The 25,525-nt window shown below is 36.4% G+C and overlaps 2 non-coding genes across 2 annotated transcripts; one reads left to right on the plus strand and one right to left on the minus strand.

The window, feature by feature from the left end:
• Positions 1-5,869: 5,869 nt before the first annotated feature.
• Positions 5,870-5,973, plus strand: LOC127902814 (small nucleolar RNA R71). The gene has a single exon (XR_008055452.1). It is a non-coding gene; the product is annotated as a small nucleolar RNA R71 (small nucleolar RNA).
• Positions 5,974-19,286: 13,313 nt separating this feature from the next.
• On the minus strand, positions 19,287-19,390 carry LOC127902856 (small nucleolar RNA R71). Its single transcript, XR_008055492.1, has one exon. It is a non-coding gene; the product is annotated as a small nucleolar RNA R71 (small nucleolar RNA).
• Between the last annotated feature and the right edge of the window lie 6,135 nt (positions 19,391-25,525).

Consider the following 25,525-nt stretch of genomic DNA (forward strand, 5'->3'; position numbering starts at 1 on the left):
CGCCCTCTATGGGTCGAGGATAGGCTTCCCATCCAGTTTTCTTATAAACAGGCAAACAGGGTCGTTTATAGTCAGATTCCCGAGACTATATCGTGCATGCTCTTTCTGGAATAATGGCCATAACTGGAGAATCGCTCCTTGCACATATCCACTGGGATGCGTTTCAAGAGACAAAAGGATATCATCCAATGACTCCTTATTCAAGCCATCCCTAATGAATTGAATCTTATCTTCCCTGTTATCAGACATCATTCCTAAAGAACATGGGTTTTTATTGCAACTCATTCTGGCACACTTATGACAAGCAACAGAAATTCTTCGAGCTCGTCGTTTTCTTGCATAATTTCCTTTACCACAACCAGGCATGTATGCAATAAATTTTGGAGGTAACTCACCTGCCGATCGTACTTTAGCCTCGATTAACCAACGGATGTCAGCAGGTATGTTATTTCTCATGAGTAATCGCATGCGTTCGGACCGAGCTTTATAGATCGTAAGGAGGGCATTCTGAGGAAGTGAAGGGAATCGCTTGTGAAGCTTCGTTAGAATCTCGTTTCTGTCCATACCTTCGCCTCAGAATATCAGTTATTATAGGAAACTGAAGTAACCGACTTGATTGTCACGGAGTACCGTTATCCGCCACTTCACCGGGGTAACAAACTAAAGCACACAAACAGAAAAACAAATTAAAACACACAAAGAAAATTAAAATCGTCCTCTTATTGAATTTACCTCAAGCTCCAACTGGATGTCGTAAACACTTCTCTCAATGTCTCTGAGTTGGCTTTCTAAACCCTCAACATAGGCTACTAACTCTGGTGGTTGTAGAGCCCAAATGCGTTGTGTTTTACAAAATTGAATCTGCCTTTTGAGATGAGTTTTGACACGTTGAAGTGGTTTAAGAATGTTCAGGAGGAACGGCCTAAGTATGAGACTCATGATTAACAATGATAAGAGAAAACTTAATGGTAAAATAAACACACTTATGCAAAAACAATTTCAATTAGCAAAAGAATAATATAAAGAAAGAAAACAAAATCAAATCAACGAAAAGAAAGAAAAAAAAAATCAATTCAAATCTGGTGGGTCACTCAAATTTATTTCGGTGTCTTCTCCACGTGGTTGGTATTCTAGATATGGCTTTAATCTTTGACCATTAACTTTAAACGTGACACCGTTCTTTGGGTCCTTAATTTCAATTGCCCCATGTGGAAAAACAGTATGAACAATAAAGGGACCAGACCAACGAGAGCGTAACTTACCTGGGAATAGGTGCAAGCGAGAATTGAATAAAAGCACTTTCTGACCTGGAGTGAACGATTTTCTCATAATTTGCTTATCATGGAAGACTTTCATTCGTTGCTTGTAAATTTTGGCATTTTCGTATGCATCATTGCGAATTTCTTCAAGTTCTGCCAGCTGTAATCTTCTTTCTGAGCTGGCTTGCTGCATGTCAAAGTTGAATTTCTTGATGGCCCAATATGCACGATGCTCGAGTTCCACAGGTAGGTGGCAAGCTTTTCCATACACTAGCCTGTAGGGTGACATCCCAATTGGGGTCTTGAAAGCCGTTCTATATGCCCATAATGCATCATCAAGTCTTAATGACCAATCTTTTCTGTCTGGCCTCACCGTTTTTTCTAATATGTGCTTTATTTCTCGATTGGAGATCTCAACTTGGCCACTGGTTTGCGGATGATACGGGGTCGCCACTTTGTGTGTGATTGAATACTTTGTCAAAAGAGCCTTGAATGCTTTGTTACAAAAGTGGGCACCACCATCACTGATTATCGCTCGAGGGAATCCAAAGCGTGAAACAATGTTGCTTTTCAAAAATGCTATCACCACCTTGTGATCATTGGTCCTACATGGAATTGCTTCTACCCATTTTGATACGTAGTCAACAGCAACCAATATGTATTGATGGCCAAAAGAAGGGGGAAAGGGTCCCATGAAGTCGATACCCCATACGTCAAAAATCTCAACCACTAAAATTGGATTTAGTGGCATCATGTTCCTTCGTGTAATGCTTCCCATTCGTTGACACCTATCACATGAAGAACAGAAAGTGTAAGCGTCTCGAAATATAGATGGCCAATAGAAACCACATTGTAAAACTTTAGTCGCTGTCTTCTTAGCACTGAAATGGCCTCCACAAGCTTGTTCATGGCAGAATGAAAGGATATTCTGAATTTCACTTTCTGGGACACATCGTCTAACAATTTGATCCGCACAATACTTGAACAAATACGGGTCATCCCAAAAGAAATTCTTTATCTCTGCAAAGAATTTAGCCTTGTCTTGCTTGGTCCAATGCTCTGGAAGTTTACCTGTAACAAGATAATTAACTATATCAGCATACCAAGGTAATACTTCCACACTCATTAATTGTTCATCTGGAAATGACTCATTTAATGGTAATTGTTCTATAATTGTGTCAAAATGGAGACGAGAGAGGTGGTCCGCCACAACATTTTCTATCCCTTTTTTATCTTTGAATTCCAAGTCAAATTCCTGCAAAAGTAACACCCAACGAATTAGTCTGGCTTTTGCATCTTTCTTTGTGAGAAGATATTTAAGAGCAGCATGATCTGTGAATATAATTATTTTACAACCAATGAGATAAGATCGAAATTTTTCCAATGCAAACACTACTGCTAGCATTTCTTTTTCAGTAGTTGAATAGTTCAACTGTGCATCATTCAATGTCATACTAGCATAGTAAATAACATGAGGAATTCGATCAACTCTTTGTCCTAAAACTGCTCCTACTGCATAATCAGATGCATCACACATAAGCTCAAATGGTAAGCTCCAGTTTGGGGCCTGAATGATGGGTGATGATGTCAACAATTGCTTTAATTTTTCAAAAGCCATAAGACATGAATCATTAAAGATAAAAGGTACATCCTTAGCAAGTAAATTGCATAAGGGTCTAGAAACTTTGCTAAAATCTTTAATGAAACGTCTATAGAAACCAGCATGCCCAAGGAAAGATCTTACTTCTCTGACTGTTTTAGGTGGAGGGAGATTAGAAATGAGATCCACCTTGGCTTTGTCAACCTCAATACCTTTGCTCGAAATGATGTGACCGAGAACAATACCTTGTTTTACCATAAAATGGCACTTCTCCCAATTTAAGACTAAGCTCTTCTCGGTACATCTCTGCAGAACTAGCGTTAGATGATGTAAACATTGATCAAACGAGTCACCAAAGACAGAAAAGTCATCCATAAAGACTTCAAGGAATCGTTCAACCATATCAGAAAAAATGCTCAACATACATCGTTGAAATGTAGCAGGTGCATTACATAATCCAAATGGCATTCTCCTATATGCAAATGTGCCAAAAGGGCAAGTGAAAGTAGTTTTCTCTTGATCTTTTGGTGCTATGGGGATCTGATTATATCCTGAGTAGCCATCTAGAAAGCAATAAAATTCATGGCCTGCTAATCTATCAAGCATTTGATCAATAAATGGTAAAGGAAAATGGTCTTTACGTGTGACAGAATTCAATTTCCTATAATCGATGCATACACGCCACCCTGTAGTTACTCTAGTGGGTATCAATTCATTATCTGCATTCGTAACTACTGTGACTCCTGACTTTTTGGGGACAACTTGTACAGGACTGACCCATGAACTATCAGAAATTGGGTAAATGATACCTGCATCTAATAGCTTAAGGACTTCAATTCTAACAACTTCTTTCATATTAGGATTTAACCGACGTTGCATTTCCCTAGTAGATTTAGCATTTTCATCAAGGTGAATGTAATGCATGCAGTCTACTGGATTTATACCTTTGATGTCTGCTATGGTCCATCCTAATGCTCCTTTGTGCTCTTTTAAAACATCCAACAACTTACCTTTTTGTTCGTCATTGAGGGATGATGAGATGATTACCGGTAGAGTACTTTCTTCTCCCAAAAATGCATATTCCAATGTGTTGGGTAATGGTTTGAGCTCGAGTTTCGGTGGTGATTCTGATGATGGGATGAGTTTCTTCTCTGATGGTGCTAGTTGTTCAACTCTTGACTTCCATTTATTAGTGTCCATAGATGGTGCTGAGTCAAGCAGGGCGTTGACCTCATCAACCGATCTGTCAATATCAAAATCAAAACCAAAGTGAGTTAAACATGTTTGTAAAGGATCATCACTAAGGTTTGAAACAAAAGTATCATCAACTAATGCTTCAATTAAATCCACATCAACAATTCCATCATCTGCATTGTGAGGTTGTTTGGCAATGTTGAAGATGTTCAGTTCCATAGTCATGTTGCCGAAGGACAACTGCATATTTCCAGTCCTGCATTGAATGTGAGCATCCGCAGTTGCCAAGAAAGGTCGGCCTAGAATAATGGGGATGTGCTTCCTTGAATCCTGTATTGGTTGAGTGTCAATTACAATGAAATCAACAGGAAAATAAAACTTGTCTACCTGGATAAGCACGTCCTCCACAATACCACGAGGTATTTTCGTGGACCGATCTGCAAGCTGTAACACCACTGGAGTTGGGTGTAATTCTCCCAGTCCAAGTTTCACGAATACAGAGTAAGGCAAAAGATTTACACTAGCTCCTAAATCCAACAAAGCATTCTCAATTGTGTGGTTCCCTATACTACATGAGATAGTGGGGGAGCCAGGGTCTTTGCATTTTAAAGGAATTTTATGTTGGAGTATAGAACTAACGTTTTCTGTTAAAAATGCCTTCTTTTGAACATGCATATTTCTCTTTTTAGTACAAAGGTCTTTAAGAAACTTGGCATAAGATGGAACTTGTTTAATAGCATCAAGCAAAGGGATATTAACACTTACCTGTTTGAAGATTTCGAGAATCTCACCTGTGGATTTTCCCTTCTTTCCTTTCGCTAACCTTTGAGGAAATGGAGCTTTCGGAACGTATTCTCGTGGGTTGGTTTCTTCTTTCTCCTCCGGTGATGAGTCTTCAACATTCACAGGTACAATTTGATTTTCTTTTGTCACCAGCATCTCCACTTTGTTGTCGACTTCCTTTCCTTTTCGCAAGGTCATTACTGCTTTGACCTCTCCATGTTGCTGTGGTGAACTAGTACTCGCTTCATGCACTCCTTTAGGATTAGGCACTGGTTGACTTGGAAATTTTCCTTTCTCAACAGTCATTGCCAAGGTCTGAACTGAAGAAGCGAGTTGTCCCACCATCTTCTCGAGGCTTGAAACTGATTGGGCTTGTGAGTTGAAGCCCGCTCTCAACTCATTTCGTAGTCCATCAATGGTGCGGTTCTGTTGCTCAATCGTGGAGTGAGTAACATTCTTGAAATTTTGGAATGCATCCTCCCATGGTCTGGGTTGAGAGTAGTTCTGATTCTGATTGAATGGTCTAAATGGGGGCTGAGAGGCTTGAGGATTTTGTGGAATTGGTGGAGCTGGAGCTGTTGGTCCATTCTGTTGGAATCCTTGAGACCATGAAAAATTGGGGTGGTCTCTCCATCCAGGGTTATATGTGTTGGAGTATGGGTTGTAATTTGATGGCTTTCTCATTACACCTATGGCATTGGCTTGATCTGAGTATGAGTCATGGTCATGTGGCTCTGTTGATTTAGCAGTCGATAATGATGCTATTTGTCGAGAGAGACCTTCAATTATCGCTTTGACTTCTTTAATTTCTGAACTTGATTCGCCAATTTGAACCTCATTCACTCCTTTAATTCTTCTAGTAGTCCTGAGTGATCGACTCCGTTGTTGGGAATTATCTGCTTGTCGCTGGAAGAATTCCCAAATCTCTGATGCACTTTTTGACATTAGCTCTCCTCCACTCGTTGCCATTAGCCATTCTTGCACATTCGGCAATAATCCCTCCAAAAAGTATTGGCATTGGTGCCATTTCTCGTACCCATGATGTGGACACTTCAAGAGTAGCCCATTGAATCGCTCCCATGTTTCGAAAAATTGCTCGTCATCTTTCTGGGTAAACTCCGAGATTTCCCTGCGAATAGCATTGGTTTTATGCACTGGGAAATATTTATTTAAAAATTTTGTAACCATTTGTTCCCATGATGCAATGCTATTAGCAGGCAATGTATTAAGCCATGAACGAGCTCTATCTTTTAAAGAAAATGGGAATAGTCTAAGTTTAACATCATCATCTGAAAAATTCTCATATTTGAATGTTTGACAAATGGCATGAAAATCATTCAAATGATTATATGGATCCTCATTTTCTAGGCCATAAAATGTAGGGAGACAATTTAACACACTAGGTTTTAATTCAAAACTCCTAGCAGCTACATTTGGGTATCTTATGCATGACGTGCTCAAATTAGCTAAGGGACTAAAATAGTCCTTAAATGGCCTCTCCTGTGGTGCTTGTAAATCCATTTTATTTTTAACGTGTTTGTGTGTGCGAAGTGTTTTTTCTAATTCAAGGTCTATAGGTTCAAGATTAGGTAATAATGACCTACGACCATGCATGCAAAATAAATAAAATAAAAATAAAGATGCAAACAAAACAAAAATAAAGATGGGAACAAAACAAATAAAAATAAAGAAGAGGGAGAAATTACGATACTAACCTTATTGCGCTATTACAACCTTTCTATAAAAATACACAAAAATAAATACGTGAAAGAAATTAACTAAAAATTAAATTAATAAGATAAACAAAAAAAATTACAAAGAAAAATAAATGGAAAATTAAATTACAAAATTTTAAAGAAGAGAAAAAGAAAAGAAATACTAACCTTTAAATGTAGATTCACTTTTTTTTTTTAATAATAAAAAAAAATACAAGAAAACAAATAAAAGAAATTATTCACAAAAATTAATTCTATGAATTAAAATTACTTACCTCCCCGGCAACGGCGCCAAAAACTTGTTGTGCAAATTTTAATGTACTCGCAAGCGCACGAATCTATTGTAGTATAGATCTATGGTGACGAGTGTCGATCCCACGAGGAGGTGGATTTTAATTGTGTAGAATTAATTTTGTAAATGGGTGATTGGATTTATGGTGGAAATGATTTGGAATATGCTAAAACTTAAATTAAAATGGCGAGAATAAATTCTAAAACTGGAATTGAAATGGCGAGAATGAATTGAAGAGAATTCTATTGAAATGACGTACTTGGGTATCTGGATCCGTATCAACATGCATCATGGGCTAAATAATCCGTATTAATGCCAATTAAATCATGAGGGGGGAATCCACACCTCATGAACCACGCTCTAATCAATATGGTGCTAAGGGCTTATCGTGCCAAATAATAATAACCTTATACTAGAGAGCCGGTGTAACCAAGGCGGTATCTAGACAAGACTATTATTATTTGTCGACGAGAAGTCAAAACATCCACAAAAATTAGAGGGGAAGAGAAAATAAATTTACCAAATTAAGCCCATGACACATGTTGAGACTTCACCTTCAACCCAAGCTTGAAAGAAAATTAGCCACTCATAATTGAACTAGGGGCAAAATGGAAATTTATTAAAATACGAAGAAAATACAAGATGGAGAAGGAATTACAGAAAATGGATCCCAAAAATGGATTCAGAGATATCAAATTAGGGGGGGGAGGCCCCCTTTTTATAGATACATGGAGTAAATCATGGCCATCGGATTAAAAATAGTTTGGACGCTCAGGATTGCGCCACGTCATCAGTCAACAGTCCACGGTTTGACCACGCGGATGAACAGTAACACGGTTTGACCCGACTTTGAACAGTAACGCGGTTTGACCCGGATGAACAGTAACGCGGTTTGGTTGAAAATAATCCTGTGTGATGCATGCACCGTACGCGAGATTTTTCGTCCACTGATATGCTGCCACGTCACCATCAACAGTACATAAGAATTTTAGTCCAACAGGATCGTGACACCTCATCAGTCAATGCCACATCATCGGTCAATGCCACGTCATCATCCGTCTATGTGAACAGTGTCGTGAACAGTAACGTATACAGTACCGTACACGTGAATAGTACCGTACATGTGAATAGTGTCATTTTTCCTTTTATGCTCCTCCTAAGGTTTTCGACCGTCCTGAGTTCAAAAGTGATGTCCGTTTTGCCGTCTGATCTCTCCTTTATTGTGAAATGACTATAATGCCCCTAAAATACATAAAATACTTAATTAAAATAAAACACATGTAATTAAATCACAAGAAGGTTAAATATATAAAAGTAAGGGTTGTTAGTAAGACTTAAAATGTAAAATAACGGTTTTCTCCTTTATAAATATGCATTTTCTAATACTCAACACACGCCACCATTGAAAAAGTTAATTTTAAATATAAATTCGATTTTATTTGTAACAATTTTGTATTAAACTATTAATTTGTTCATGATAGTTTGTAAAAGAAGTTTGTATCCTTTGCATGCTGCGTTACTTACTAATTTAATGTATGTGACTTTTGTAATGAATATTAATGTAAAATATATTTCGAACTTCACTTTTATTTGAATTTTTTATTTGAATATGATTAACTCAAAATCGAAAATAAAAAAAGTATTAATTATTCGGGGATCGGGGACCCTTGGGGATCCCCTGTTATTATTCGGGGAGGGGATGTGGATTCTCTCAAGTAATTCTGACGGGGACGGGGAGGGGACGAGGATATACGCAAAATATCGAAAATGGGTATGGGGAGATTGGTCCCCTCCCCTCCCCATTGCCATCCCTAGGGGTAGAGATGGCAGAAAAGCCCGACCGGACCGGATGCATGAAAAATGCGGATCCGGGCATTGATTTTCAATGCCCGGGTGTTTCCGGGCACGGGTCCGGTCACAGCACCAAGAACCCGGAACCCGGTCCCGTGCTCGCTTTTTTATTAAGTAAAAAAAAAGAGGAAAATATAAAAACAAAAATTCCATTTGCCTTTGCCCAATTTCCCCCAAACCCAACCGGCCAACCCTAAATCGTGAAATTGGCACCTCCTTCCTCCGTCGCTCCACCAACAGCCAATCAGCCTCAGCCACCACCCATCCTTCACCGATGGCGATGCAGTATTGACAGTTGACCGCGCCTCTCCCTCCACGAACCGCAAAGTACAGTCGTCACTCGTCAGTCTGTCAAACTGTCAAAGAGCTCGTCATTGTTTGGTCAGCTTCTCAGCGGCAGCCACCGCACGACGGCGTCCGCCACCATAGCTAGTCTCACACTCTCACTCCATTGTTTTGTTAGTTGTCACCATATCAGCTGCAAGCCTGCAACCCACAGCCACGACCCACGAAGTAATTTTTTTTTTGGCTGTTTTTTCAAAAAAAAAATGATGAAATTGCTTTCAATATACGCTTAATTATTTTCTTGGATGCTGGAAGTGTTTACATTGTTAATGTATGCACAGAACATAATAAGAGGAAGTTAAATGGTTAATTTCGAAGCTCTTTCTTTGTCAATGTAAGGGAAAACTGTAGAACCTGCATTTGGGTCGCTTCTTTGGATATGGTGTATTCTGCATCTGGAAACTTGGAAGATGAATTTCTGTAAAAGAGGAAGTTAAATGGTTAATTTCGAAGCTATACATATATTATGAGAGTTTGATTTTGACCTCATTTGAATTCATCATCACTCAAATCCGGGTAGAGAAAACTCCGGAAAAAATTTGTGCCCGGATAGTGCCGGACATGTGCTCAGATAGTACCGGGCATGTGCTCGGCCCGCATAGAAAAATTTCGGGCACGGTGCAGATCTGGGTAGCTAAGTTTGACATCCGAGTCGGTCCCGGGCAGCCCTAAACCCGGACCCAAACTTTTGTCATCTCTACCTGGGGGGTGTTGGGGTGGGCCGCGGCGGGGGTGCTGTGTGGCTAAGACAGATTTAGATGTGATGCCTTTAAGCGTTGCTTAGCTAGATGCTGTTGTGACATCACGAGTACATTTATGGAAAAAAAAAATGAAAGAGTGATACGACAGTATTTATTAAATGCAAATTGTCTCTTTTCATAATGCGCAGACAACAATCCTTCTGCTCTGAGTTTCCAATAATCCACGACATCATGTAATGTGGCCAGTCGGGTGATTCGTGTTCAAACTACATACGTGAGATAATGAGCACTCAAGAAATGATAAAAAGTACAGGATAACGAACAGGACATGTACTCAATAACTATGCGGGTGAGTCGGCGGGTAGGGATGGGCTGAACTCACAATGCATGTGTTGTCAACTTGTTATGACCTCATGGTGCAGTGATAGACTTGATGGTGATGAACATAACTGGTGGGGAATATGCTTGACTGAGAAAAAAAATTAAAAATTATCATTTTTTAATAAATGTAATAAATTGATAAATTAAAATGTAAGTAAGGATCAAATAAATTGAGAATGTCAAAGTATTTAAGGATCAAATAAATTGAGAATGTCAAAGTATTTGTACTCATTTATAAATCAATTAGTTTGTTTTAATAATTAAGACCAATTAAAATTAATCTTGTGTAGATTCTTTTTCTATTTAATAATATAATATCTAAATATCTCATGTCAACATATTAAATAATAAATAGTTGAAATTTTCATAAACACTCTGTGTAAATAATTTATTGAAAGACATAAAATCAAAGATAATCATATATAAATTTTATAGAACTAAACATAAATTTAGTCAAATATTAATCATAACAATCAATAATGTATGACAGGATTTGTGAAAAGATTTAATAACATCTAACTAATCATGTAAAATAAGAACCATGAACATTTAAAAATATATGTAGCGAATTAATTAAATAAAATATAATTATTTCACCTTAATAAAGTTTTATTATTAACCCCAGTATAAAAAAATTAGTTAGACATAATTAAAATGAAAGCAACAAAAAAAGTAAAACCAACCATGAAAATTATTGAAGTGCTGCTGCCGTTATTTTCTTCTCTTCCTCGTGGCTGCGTCTCTCTTGCTTCCTCCGGCGGCTTCTCTTTTTATAATGCTAGTTGACTGAATTCTTCTCTAACTTAAATTATATTATAATTGTGGTACACCAACCAGCCGCCTCTATAGTTAAATCTTTTAAGATTTTTATTCCAATTTTTATGAAGCAAAAGGGGAAAGCCACCAATTTGAGTTAAAGTCAATTTCTACGTTTATCTTCCTGTGATGGCTATAATCTTTTATTTGTCTTCATGTGCTTGGATGAATTAATTTACTACCTTCGGTTTCCTCAGCTTCATTTCCACATGCATGTATGTCTAATTACTTTCAAAATTAATTAATTTTTAATACTCCCAAATCGAATTTTTTCATGCCCTTTTTATCTATAATCTCCAATTAATTCATTATTTAATAAAATAATTTAATTATTAAAAATAACAAATAAAAGTAACTAACAATTATGTAATTAATGGTAAATTATGTATAGATTATATGCTCATCAATTGGTTTGCGGGCTAAAATTTTTAAATCATGTTTTATCCACGAACTAACTAAAAAAAATTAATATAAAAATAATTTTACTACTGATCAAATTTAAAATTAAATAAAATTTAAATAAATTAATTGTTTAAATAAAGTTAGAAAATATATTAAAGATTTCAAAATATTACACACTAAAAAGAAAAAAATCTCATTTGTTGAACTGCTTAGGAAGTTATATTTTTTATTTAATTATTTTTATTTTATATTATTATGGGATAAGATATAATGTGGTGTTAATGTGACTATATTTTAACTTATTTATTTATTAGTAAGTATAATGCTATATTTACAAGTTTAAATTTTTTATTAAATAACTATTTTTATTTTTTACGGATTTGTGGTTTTTTGCGTATGATAGAAATAAATCCACATCCAATCCACCAACTGCGGATTTTCAAATTTTCAATCAAATCAAATCCACGGATCGGATTGGATTCTGAATGCCCCTAATAAGAACATGTTCTTTTTTTTATTAGAATAAGATTGGGCTTGATTGGAAATTCGAATTTAGTGGTATGTAATATGTTTAACTCCATTGTATGGTTTAGAAAGCAATATCCAAAAGCATATTCAAACTTTTTTATGGCATGGATAAGCTCATGTTGCAATTTTGACTATGGTTGTTGTATCATTGAGTAATGAATTTATGTTTAAACAAGAGAAATTATTCACTGTCCACCTATTTATTTTGCCTTTTTAAAAAATACACAAACATTTTTTTTCTTTTTCAGTATGCCACTTGAAGTTAGCCTTTTATTGCACTTGTTTACTTCTGTCTAATCGCTATTAGAATTTTGCTAACGTCAGAAGGGTAAAATGGACATTTCATTCGAATACCTAAAATTATGCTGTATTATGCTAATTTTTTTAAAAAGAGTAAAACGATGTCATTTAACGTGATTTGAAAATTAAAAAAAAACGAAAACCAATGTTGTTTAACTCAATTGAAAGAGAAAAAATAAATACAAATTTTCTAAGTCTAGCAAGCAACAAACACTATTTTTCTCCGATTTCTAGCATCTTCCTTTGCGTTTAACTCTATTGCTTGAAAAAACTTAAATCTAGCCAACTTATCTCCAATTTTCATTTATTTTGGGTTAAATTGTAATTTTCCTTTGAGAGGCAAAAATGTCATTTCATGAATATTCTGTTAAATCCATTAACGGATCATACGAAAGTGGACGAGTGCAATAAAACGTTTCCTTCAGGTGGTGCGCTGAAAAAAGAAAAAAAAATATTTGTTTATTTTTGAAAAAGACAAAACAAATAGGTGGATGGTGGATAATTTCCCTTTAAACAATAACGACACCTGCTGTTAATAGTGATGTAGAAGTGGAGTACACCAGTGAATAATGGAAACCGGTAGCTTAATATTAATGTCATAGGATTGTTATAGTCTAGAAAGTGTAATTAGGGAAAATGTGAGAAAATGGAATATATCTAGAATATGAATATGGAAATGTGTTTGGAAACTGTTTTTAAGAGATGATTCTTGAAATGAATTTAGAAATATTTTTTGTAAGAATATTGAAAATATTTTCTCTGAAATTATTTTTGAGAAATATCTTCGAAATGAAACCAAAATGTATTTTTTTTGGGAGAAAATTTCGTTCTGGAAATGTTCGTAACTGTCTTTTAATTTCTCTTGAATCACTTAACTAAAAGGATGGAGGCTTGAATGAATTGTGAAATTTGTTATTGATAGACTTAATTTTTTCATTTGCATTTATTTGTATGCATAATTGCTTTAAAATTTGTCTACTGACTTCCAACAGGAATTACTGTTTTAGAACAAACTTATCTTTTTAAATGATTGGTTCTCTATTAGCTCATTTTATAAGACATTCTCTCATGGGGCTAAAATTTCCCAAGTAGGATTAGTTAAGGATTTAATGATTAAACCTCAATTTGATAAATTTTTAACTTTAAACCACAACCTTTTGCTGAGTCCTTCTATTATTATCAGACATGTCTTTTGGGAAGCTACAACTGCTGTTAACTTCATAGTCAACTAAGTTTGTACTCATCAGACTTGTCAGCGATTTTTCAGTCCTAGAGACATTCTAACTGGTTTGTCTGTAATTCTTCATTTGGATGGTCTCGAGACCCCACATGTTTGATGTTAATTTTGCCTTATTGACTTCAATTTTTTGTTTTTTATTTTTACTTCTTTTAGGAGGTTTTGATTTATATCCCCTCCTTTCTTTTATTGATTTATATTACAGGTAAGAGTTTGTGGTTTATATAAAAAAAAACACACACACACACCGCGCGCGCGCGCACACGCACACACACAAAGCCTATAGTGATTGCCGTAGCACAGTGACTTAAGTCCACCATTGATTTTTAAATAGTAACAAAAGTTAACTATAAAAATAGAGGCAAAAAAATTGAAACAAAACAGAAAAAAAAAAAAAACACAGCTAAAATATAGAAATAATAACAATGCTGGCTAATAATTATTAAGTTTCAAACCAATCAGAAAACCAGATAGACGGTGACAAATTTATACTGTTCAGTAATTATTTTACAATTTCTAAAAATTATTGCATAGACTGAAAAAACAAGAGAGCGTAGCTTTGTGGAGCCTCTGAAAATGTCAGAATTCAGAAAGACTGAACCATTAATCAATTTACTTCCCGCAGCCGTACTACTCCATTTGAGCATAAAAAATGAGAAAGAAAAAAAAAATACCAACACTATATATTATATAAACAATCAATGGAGGTGACGATGACCTTGAAGAAATGTGCGCCTATGACCCGTCTTGCAGTACAATTGGGTGGCTTTCAGCTTCAAAACCATAGCTAGGGATTAGCCATGTGAGCAACCGCCGTATAATTAATTGAGAGATGGTGCCTTCTTTGTTAGAATTATTATTGTTTTATGAGGTGAAAGCGAGAAGGAGGGGGACCAAATAATTATATTAAAAAAGAAAGGGACAACTCTTATTCTTTTGATGAGAACTCTCAACTAATTATATGGGGTTGGATGGCATTCAAATTGTTTAGCAAATCTGCAGAATGGAGATTGGCCATCCCTTATTTGTCTCTCTCCATCTCTCGTTTTTCCTTTTTTTAATTATTCTCTCTCTCGTTTTTCTTTTTTTGTATTTCCGAAAATTTAGGCCCCGTTTGGTACTGTTTTGCAAGCCATATTTTCGTTTTCATTTTTATAATACACACGTAAAACATGTTTGGTGGTTTTGTTTCACAGAACAAATTACAAAACACAAAATCCGGATTTATTATTATAACTATACAACTGAAAACAAGTTAAACGTGTTCTCTAAAATTTACAAACTAAACCTAAAAATAAATTAAAAAACAACAAAAAAATCGTGACCCTCTGCAGCCCTCACTCAAAATCCAGTTCACTGCAGCTCCCTCTTTCCCCTCAATTTTCTCAATCCAGTTGCAGCAAATCTCTCTCTTGGTCGCTCTTGGTGTGCTAGCCACTGCCGCTGCTCTTTCTCCGCCGTAACCGCTGCTGCTCCAACTCCGTCCAACTGCTGCTACTCCGACTCCGTCCAGCCGCTGCTACTTCGTCTTTGCTCTCTCGAATCTGCACTTGCTCTCTCGGATCTTTGCTCTCTCGCTACTTCGTTGTTGCTCACTCGGATCTGCACTTGTCCAACTATTTCGAGACAGTTTTGACGCATATGAAGATGATGCATGACACGAATTGGGTGGTCCGATAAGTCCATCTCTGCTTCAGTTGAAAGATTTGAAATACTTAGACTTAAGCATGAATAATTTTAAAGGCTTCAAAGTTCCAGAATTCATTGGATCACTAAAGGAACTGAGATACCTCAATCTGTCAGGCTCATTTTTCAGTGGGACTATTCCACAAAGTCTTGGAAACCTCACGAATTTACTTTATCTTGATCTCAATAATTTTCTTGATCAATCCAATCAAATAAGCCTTGGATGGCTTTCTGGTCTTCCTTCCTTGAAATATCTTAACTTGGGAGGGGCAGATCTTAGCAAGGATGCAGCATATTGGCTTGAAAGTATTAGTATGCTTCGTTCTCTTGTTGAGTTGCGCTTGCCCAATTGTAATTGAGCGATGCTTTGGTGTTTTAAAAGCGCAATTTTTTACTTTAAGCGACATGTATAATTATAATTTACGAAAGCAACGTCTAATTTCAATTGTTATTTGGAGATTTTGATGTGCAAGATTTGGTTACCAACGATGAATGAGACACTAGTAGGCCACTTATTAATATTGATTTATCTCCAGTAAGTGTCGCAGAAATGAATGCTACAAGAGATAAAATTGCAGTTTTTATGTGGCATGATTACATACGTAATGCATAATGTGTATCATGTAATTTTTTTTATAATTATTTTGTTTAAATCATGTGTTGTAATATATATCTTAATTATATGGTGTAAAAATAATGACAATGTCAAAAATTTTTTAATTAATGTTAATTCTTAAACTTTATTATCATGTAATTTTTTTATATTAAATTTGGTTAAATTATTTTGTTGTATTTGTGTGTATTAGCTAAATAATTATTTTATGACTATAAATATAATGTAAATGATTAGTAAAAACTGTTTTTGAAAAAAATATTACCAAACGCATATTCTCTGTTTTTATCATTTTCAACTGTGTCTACCAAACGTATATTACTGTTTTAAATTTTAAAATATAGGATACAGAAAATGATACCAGACGCATATTTAAATTCAAAATACAGCAACTGCAAAACACTATTTTCATTTTCGTTTTTATTCTCCGAAAATACAGATTTAAAAACAATACCAAACAGGCCCTTAGCTTCACTTGTGGGCTCTGTATCTTTGATTGTTTCAATAATTTTCAAGCTTCTCAATCGGCTTGCGAGTCACAGACACCGTTGATGCAAAAATATTTAGCTTATGGCATTCTTTCATAATAATTTCTCAGAGCTTTCGTTACTAATCGTGTAAAGAACTCTGGCTATGTCTCCTCCATCACGCACATATCGTTCTTAATTGTGCTTGACGAAAAGCGAATTGTGTGGACATTGGGCTTGTCTTGAGTTTTCCAATTTCAATTAAACAACTCCGTTCGTCCAAATTTTTCTTCATTTATTATAATGTATATATTTCTTTAACGTGAATAAAGCCTTTTCTTCATAATTAATCCTAGAATGAGCTACACAAATTTTATCTATTTTAACAGCCTAGGTCTTTTGATGGAGGTATCTCAAGCAAGGAATCTCCAGTACACTTTCACTCTCGCTGGTCTTTGTATGCAATAAAGCACCAAAAAAGGAATCGGGCAATTTGCCCTTGGCGCTTGGAACAACGAGAGGTCGATCACCCTTTGTTGAGGTACCTAGTGTACTGGAGGAGCTGCCGCTTATGTGACTGAAAAAAGCATCGAAGTCTTCGGCAAAAGGGTCCATACCTATCCAACACGAAGCAAAAAAAAAAAAAAAGATTGAGAAAGATGTTAAGAATCGTCATAATCTCTTAAAGATTAACCGCAAGCATATTTAGATGAAGTGTCATATGTTCGATGAAATTGAGTTGCTCTGCTATGAAGAAAGGGATAGTTCAATGAATATTTATGCTGATGGATACCTGAGATACCCCATGCTCAGAATCAGATTTCAGAACACATGAAAGATACACAAGAGATCCTAAAAAGGCCACCAAGTAGTTCGGGTACCCCAACAAAATAAAATTGGTCATCTTTGTTGAGTGTTAGAAAATGCATATTTATAAAGGAGAAAACCGTCATTTTACATTTCAAGTCTTACTAACAACCCTTACTTTTATGTATTTAACTTTCTTGTGATTTAATTACATGTGTTTTATTTTAATTAAGTATTTTATGTATTTTAGGGGCATTATAGTCATTTCACAATAAAGGAGAAATCAGACGGCAAAACGGACATCACTTTTGAACTCAGGACGGTCAAAAACCTTAGGAGGAGCATAAAAGGAAAAATGACACTATTCACATGTACGGTACTATTCACGTGTACGGTACTGTATACGTTACTGTTCACGACACTGTTCACATAGACGGATCGATGACGTGGCATTGACCGATGATGTGGCATTGACTGATGAGGTGTCACGATCCTGTTGGGCTAAAATTCTTATGTACTGTTGATGGTGACGTGGCAGCATATCAGTGGATGAAAAATCTCACGTACGGTACATGCATCACACAAGATTATTTTCAACCAAACCGCGTTACTGTTCATCCGAGTCAAACTGTGTTACTGTTCATCCGCGTGGTCAAACCGTGGACTGTTGACTGATGACGTGGCGCAATCCTGAGCGTCCAAACTGTTTTTAATCCGATGGCCATGATTTACTCCATGTATCTATAAAAAGGGGGCCTCTCCCCCCTAATTTGATATCTCTGAATCCATTTTTGGGATCCATTTTTTGTAATTCCCTCTCCATCTTGTATTTTCTTCGTATTTTAATAAATTCCTATTTTGCCCCTAGTTCAATTATGAGTAGCTAATTTCCGTTCAAGCTTGGGTTGAAGGTGAAGTCTCAACATGTGTCATGGGCTTAATTTGGTAAATTTATTTTCTCTTCCCCTCTAGTTTTTGTGGATGTTTTGACTTCTCGTCGACAAATAATAATATTCTTGTCTAGTACCGCCTTGGTTTCACCGGCCCCCTAGTACAAGGTTATTATTATTTGGCACGATAAACCCTTAGCACCATATTGATTAGAGCGTGGTTCATGAGGTGTGGATTCCCCCCTCATGATTTAATTGGAATTAATACGGATTATTTAGCCCATGATGCATGTTGATACGGATCCGAATACCCAAGTACGTCAATTTAATAGATTTTCTCTTCAATTTATTTTCGCCATTTCAATTCCAATTTTAGAATTTATTCTTGCCATTTTAATTTAAGTTTTTGCATATTTCAAATCATTTCCACCATAAATCCAACCACCCATTTACAAAATTAATTCTATACACAATTAAAATCCACCTCCTCGTGGGATCGACACTCGTCACCATAGATCTATACTATAATAGATTCGTGCGCTTGCGAGTACATTAAAATTTGCACAACAAGTTTTTGGCGCCGTTGCCGGGGAGGTAAGTAATTTTAATTCATAGAATTAATTTTTGTGAATAATTTCTTTTAATTGTTTTCTTGTAATTTTTTTTATTAAAAAAAAAAGAAAAAAAAAAGAGTGAATCTACATTTAAAGGTTAGTATTTCTTTTATTTTTCTCTTCTTTAAAATTCTGTAATTTAATTTTTAATTTATTTTTCTTTGTACTTTTTTTTATTAATTTATTTTTAGTTAATTTATTTCACGTATTTATTTTTGTGTATTTTTATAGAAAGGTTGTAATAGCGCAATAAGGTTAGTATCGTAATTTTTCCCTCTTCTTTATTTTTATTTGTTTTGTTCCCATCTTTATTTTTATTTTATTTGTTTTGCATGCATGGTCGAAGGTCATTATTACCCAATCTTGAACCTATAGACCTTGAACTTGAGACAACACTTCGCACACACAAACAAGTAAAAAATAAAATGGATTTGCAACCACAGGAGAGGCCATTTAAAGATTATTTCAGTCCTTTAGCAAATTTGAGCACATCATGTATAAGATACCCAAATGTAGCTGCTAGGAGCTTTGAATTAAAACCTAGTGTGCTAAATTGTCTCCCCACATTCTATGACCTAGAAAATGAGGACCCATATAATCATTTGAATGATTTTCATGCTATTTGTCAAACATTTAAATATGAAAATTTTCAGACGATGATGTTAAACTCAGATTATTCCCATTTTCTTTAAAGGATAGAGCTCGTTCATGGTTAAATACTTTACCTGCTAATAGCATCTCATCATGGGAACAAATGGTAACAAAATTTTTGAATAAATATTTCCCAGTGCATAAAACCAATGCTATTCGCAGGGAAATCTCGGAGTTTACCCAGAGAGAAGATGAGCAATTTTTCGAAACATGGGAGCGATTTAATGGGCTACTCTTGAAGTGTCCACATCATGGGTACGAGAAATGGCACCAATGCCAATACTTTTTGGAGAGATTATTGCCGAATGTGCAAGAATGGCTAATGGCAACAAGTGGAGGAGAGCTAATGTCAAAAAGTGCATCAGAGATTTGGGAATTCTTCCAGCGACAAGCGGATAATTCCCAACAACGGAGTCGATCACTCAGGAATACTAGAAGAATTAAGGGAGTAAATGAGGTTCACATTGGCGAATCAAGTTCAGAAATTAAAGAAGTCAAAGCGATAATTGAAGGTCTCTCTCGACAAATAGCATCATTATCGACTGCTAAATCAACAGAGCCACATGACTATGACTCATACTCAGATCAAGCCAATGCCATAGGTGTAATGAGAAAACCATCGAATTACAACCCATACTCCAACACATATAACCCTGGATGGAGAGACCACCCCAATTTTTCATGGTCTCAAGGATTCCAACAGAATGGACCAACAGCTCCAGCTCCACCAATTCCACAAAATCCTCAAGCCTCTCAGCCACCATTTAGACCATACAATCAGAACCAGAATTACTCTCAGCCCAGACCATGGGAGGATTCATTCCAGAATCTTAAGAATCTTACTCACTCCACGATTGAGCAACAGAACCGCACCATTGATGGACTACGAAATGAGTTGAGAGCAGGCTTCAACTCACAAGCTCAATCAGTTTCAAGCCTCGAGAAGATGGTGGGACAACTTGCTTCTTCAGTTCAGACCTTGGCAATGACCGTTGAAAAAGGTAAGTTTCCAAGTCAACCAGTGCCTAACCCTAAAGGAGTGCATGAAGCAAGTACCAGTTCACCACAGCAGCATGGAGAAGTCAAAGCAGTAATGACTTTGCGAAAAGGAAAAGAAGTCGACAACAAAGTGGAGATGCCGGTGACAAAAGAAAATCAAATTGTACCTGTGAATGTTGAGGAATCATCACCGGAGGAGAAAGAAGAAACCAACCCATGAGAATACGTTCCGAAAGCTCCATTTCCTCAGAGGTTAGCGAAAGGCAAGAAGGGAAAATTCACAGGTGAGATTCTTGAAATCTTCAAACAGGTAAGTGTTAACATCCCTTTGCTTGATGCTATTAAACAAGTTCCATCTTATGCCAAGTTTCTTAAAGACCTTTGTACTAAAAAGAGAAATATGCATGTTCAAAAGAAGGCATTTTTAACATAAAACGTTAGTTCTATACTCCAACATAAAATTCCTTTAAAATGCAAAGACCCAGGCTCCCCCACTATTTCATGTAGCATATGGAACCACACAATTGAGAATGCTTTGTTGGATTTAGGAGCTAGTGTAAATCTGTTACCTTATTCAGTGTTTGTGAAACTTGAACTTGGAGAATTACACCCAACTCCAGTGGTGTTACAGCTTGCAGATCGGTCCACGAAAATACCTCGTGGTATTGTGGAGGACGTGCTTATCCAGGTAGACAAGTTTTATTTTCCTGTTGATTTCATTGTAATTGACACTCAACCAATACATGATTCGAGGAAGCACATCCCCATTATTCTAGGCCGACCTTTCTTGGCAACTGCGGATGCTCACATTCAATGCAGGACTGGAAATATGCAGTTGTCATTCGGCAACATGACTATGGAGCTAAACATTTTCAACATTGCCAAACAACCTCACAGTGCAGATGATGGAATTGTTGATGTGGATTTAATTGAAGCATTAGTTGATGATACTTTTGTTTCAAACCTTAGTGATCCTTTACAAACATGTTTAACTCACTTTGGTTTGGATTTTGATATTGACAGATCGGTCGATGAGGTCAATGCCCTGCTTGACTCAACACTATCTATGGACACTAATAAATGGAAGTCAAGAGTTGAACAACTAGCACCATCAGAGAAGAAACTCATCCCATCATCAGAATCACCACCGAAACTCGAGCTCAAACCATTACCCAACACTTTGGAATATGCATTTTTGGGGGAAGAAAGTACTCTGCCGGTAATCATCTCATCATCCCTCAATGACGAACAAAAAGGTAAGTTGTTAGATGTTTTAAAAGAGCATAAAGGGGCATTAGGATGGACCATAGCAGACATCAAAGGTATAAACCCAGTAGACTGCATGCATTACATTCACCTTGATGAAAATGCTAAATCTACTAGGGAAATGCAACGTCGGTTAAATCCTAACATGAAAGAAGTTGTTAGAACAGAAGTCCTTAAACTATTAGACGCAGGTATCATTTACCCAATTTCTGATAGTTCATGGGTCAGTCCTGTACAAGTTGTCCCCAAAAAGTCAGGAGTCACAATAGTTACCAATGCTGATAATAAATTGATACCAACTAGGGTAACTACAGGATGGCGTGTATGCATTGATTATAGAAAGTTGAATTCTGTCACACGTAAAGACCATTTTCCTTTACCATTTATTGATCAAATGCTTGATAGATTAGCAGGCCATGAATTTTATTGCTTTCTAGATGGCTACTCAGGATATAATCAGATTCCCATAGCACCAAAAGATCAAGAGAAAACTACTTTCACTTGCCCTTTTGGCACATTTGCATATAGGAGAATGCCATTTGGATTATGTAATGCACCTGCTACATTTCAACGATGCATGTTGAGCATTTTTTCTGATATGGTTGAACGATTCCTTGAAGTCTTTATGGATGATTTTTCTGTCTTTGGTGACTCATTTGATCAATGTTTACATCATCTAACACTAGTTCTGCAGAGATGTATCGAGAAGAACTTGATCTTAAATTGGGAGAAATGTCATTTTATGGTAAAACAAGGTATTGTTCTCGGTCACATCATTTCGAGCAAAGGTATTGAGGTTGACAAAGCCAAGGTGGATCTCATTTCTAATCTTCCTCCACCCAAAACAGTCAGAGAAGTAAGATCTTTCCTTGGGCATGCTGGTTTTTATAGACGTTTCATTAAAGATTTTAGCAAAGTTTCTAGACCCTTATGCAATTTACTTACTAAGGATGTACCTTTTATCTTTAATGATTCATGTCTTGTTGCGTTTGAAAAATTAAAGCATTTGTTGACATCATCACCCATCATTCAGGCCCCAAACTGGAGCTTACCATTTGAGCTAATGTGTGATGCATCTGACTATGCAGTAGGAGTAGTATTAGGACAAAGAGTTGATCGAATTCCGCATGTTATTTACTATGCTAGTATGACATTGAATGATGCACAGTTGAACTATTCAACTACTGAAAAAGAAATGCTAGCAGTAGTGTTTGCATTGGAGAAATTTCGATCTTATCTCATTGGTTGTAAAATAATTATATTCACAGATCATGCTGCTCTTAAATATCTTCTCACAAAGAAAGATGCAAAAGTCAGACTAATTCGTTGGGTGTTACTTTTGCAGGAATTTGACTTGGAGTTCAAAGATAAGAAAGGGACAGAAAATGTTGTGGCAGACCACCTCTCTCGACTCCATTTTGACACAATTACAGAATCATTACCATTGAATGAGTCATTTCCAGATGAACAATTAATGAATGTGGAAGTATTACCTTGGTATGCTGATATAGTTAATTATCTTGTTATAGGTAAACTTCCAGAGCATTGGACCAAGCAAGACAAGGCTAAATTCTTTGCAGAGATAAAGAATTTCTTTTGGGATGACCCGTATTTGTTCAAGTATTGTGCAGACCAAATTGTTAGACGATGTGTCCCAGAAAATGAAATTCAGAATATTCTTTCATTCTGCCATGAACAAGCTTGTGGAGGCCATTTCAGTGCTAAGAAAACAGCGACTAAAGTTTTACAATGTGGTTTCTATTGGCCAACTATATTTCGAGACGCTTACACGTTCTGTTCTTCATGTGATAGGTGTCAACGAATGGGGAGCATTACACGAAGGAACATGATGCCATTAAATCCAATTTTAGTGGTAGAAATTTTTGACGTATGGGGTATCGACTTCATGGGACCCTTTCCCCCTTCTTTTGGCCATCAATACATATTGGTTGGTGTTGACTACGTATCGAAATGGGTAGAAGCAATTCCATGTAGAACCAATGATCACAAGGTGGTGATAGCATTTTTGAAAAGCAACATTGTTTTACGCTTTGGATTCCCTCGAGCAATAATCAGTGATGGTGGTGCCCACTTTTGTAACAAAGCATTCAAAGCTCTTTTGACAAAGTATTCAATCACACACAAAGTGGCGACCCCGTATCATCCGCAAACCAGTGGCCAAGTTGAGATCTCCAATCGAGAAATAAAACACATATTAGAAAAGACGGTGAGGCCGGACAGAAAAGATTGGTCATTAAGACTTGATGATGCCTTATGGGCATATAGAACGGCTTTCAAGACCCCGATTGGGATGTCACCCTACAGGCTAGTGTATGGAAAAGCTTGCCACCTACCTGTGGAACTCGAGCATCGTGCGTATTGGGCCATCAAGAAATTCAATTTTGACATGCAGCAAGCCAGCTCAGAAAGAAGATTACAGCTGGCAGAACTTGAAGAAATTCGCAATGACGCGTACGAAAATGCCAAGATTTACAAGCAACGAATGAAAGTCTTCCATGATAAGCAAATTATGAGAAAATCGTTCACTCCAGGTCAGAAAGTGCTTTTATTCAATTCTCGCTTGCACCTATTCTCAGGTAAGTTACGCTCTCGTTGATCTGGCCCATTTATTGTTCATACTGTTTTTCCACATGGGGCAATTGAAATTAAAGACCCAAAGAATGGTGTCACGTTTAAAGTTAATGGTCAAAGATTAAAGCCATATCTAGAGTACCAACCACATGAAGAAGACACCGAAATAAATTTGAGTGACCCACCAAATTTGAATTGATTTTTTTTCTTTTCGTTGATTTGATTTTTCTTTCTTTCTTTTTATTATTATTCTTTTGCTAATTGAAATTGTTTTTGCATAAGTGTGTTTATTTTACCATTAAGTTTTCTCTTATCATTTTTAATCATGAGTCTCATACTTAGACCGTTCCTCCTGAACATTCTTAAACCACTTCAACGTGTCAAAACTCATCTCAAAAGGCAGATTCAATTTTGTAAAACACAACGCATTTGGGCTCTACAACCACCAGAGTTAGTAGCCTATGTTGAGGGTTTAGAACGCCAACTCAGAGACATTGAGAGAAGTGTTTACGACATCCAGTTGGAGCTTGAGGTAAATTCAATAAGAGGACGATTTTAATTTTCTTTGTGTGTTTTAATTTGTTTTTCTGTTTGTGTGCTTTAGTTTGTTACCCCGGTGAAGTGGCGGATAACGGTACTCCGTGACAATCAAGTCGGTTACTTCAGTTTCCCATAATAACTGATATTCTGAGGCGAAGGTATGGACAGAAACGAGATTCTAGCGAAGCTTCACAAGCGATTCCCTTCACTTCCTCAGAATGCCCTCCTTACGATCTATAAAGCTCGGTCCGAACGCATGCGATTACTCATAAGGAATAACATACCTGCTGACATTCGTTGGTTAATCGAGGCTAAAGTACGATCGGCAGGTGAGTTACCTCCAAAATTTATTGCATACATGCCTGGTTGTGGTAAAGGAAATTATGCAAGAAAACGACGAGCTCGAAGAATTTCTGTTGCTTGTCATAAGTGTGCCAGAATGAGTTGCAATAAAAACCCATGTTCTTTAGGAATGATGTCTGATAACAGGGAAGATAAGATTCAATTCATTAGGGATGGCTTGAATAAGGAGTCATTGGATGATATCCTTTTATCTCTTGAAACGCATCCCAGTGGATATGTGCAAGGAGCGATTCTCCAGTTATGGTCATTATTCCAGAAAGAGCATGCGCGATATAGTCTCGGGAATCTGACTATAAACGACCCTGTTTGCCAGTTTATAAGAAAACTGGATAGGAAGCCTATCCTCGACCCATAGAGGGCGTTCAAGCCGTTTCTGGACGTAAAACCAGAGGAAGATGTGAGCCACAGTCGCAACTACCTGTAAATATCCTTTTACTTTATTGTTATTTTATTTCACTATTGTCTTATTGTTTGCATTATTGTCTTAATAATTTTATTATTGTTTGCTTTTTTCTTTTTACTGTTTTCTTTTTTACTTGCGAGCCACGTGCTTTACGCGTTATTTGACACTGACATATTACCTCATACACAACCATGACCCACTATCACCAAGACTCTTAAATGTGATATCTT

This window comes from Citrus sinensis, chromosome 5 (genome assembly GCF_022201045.2).
Source record: "Citrus sinensis cultivar Valencia sweet orange chromosome 5, DVS_A1.0, whole genome shotgun sequence".
In the NCBI taxonomy this organism is placed as follows: domain Eukaryota; kingdom Viridiplantae; phylum Streptophyta; class Magnoliopsida; order Sapindales; family Rutaceae; genus Citrus; species Citrus sinensis.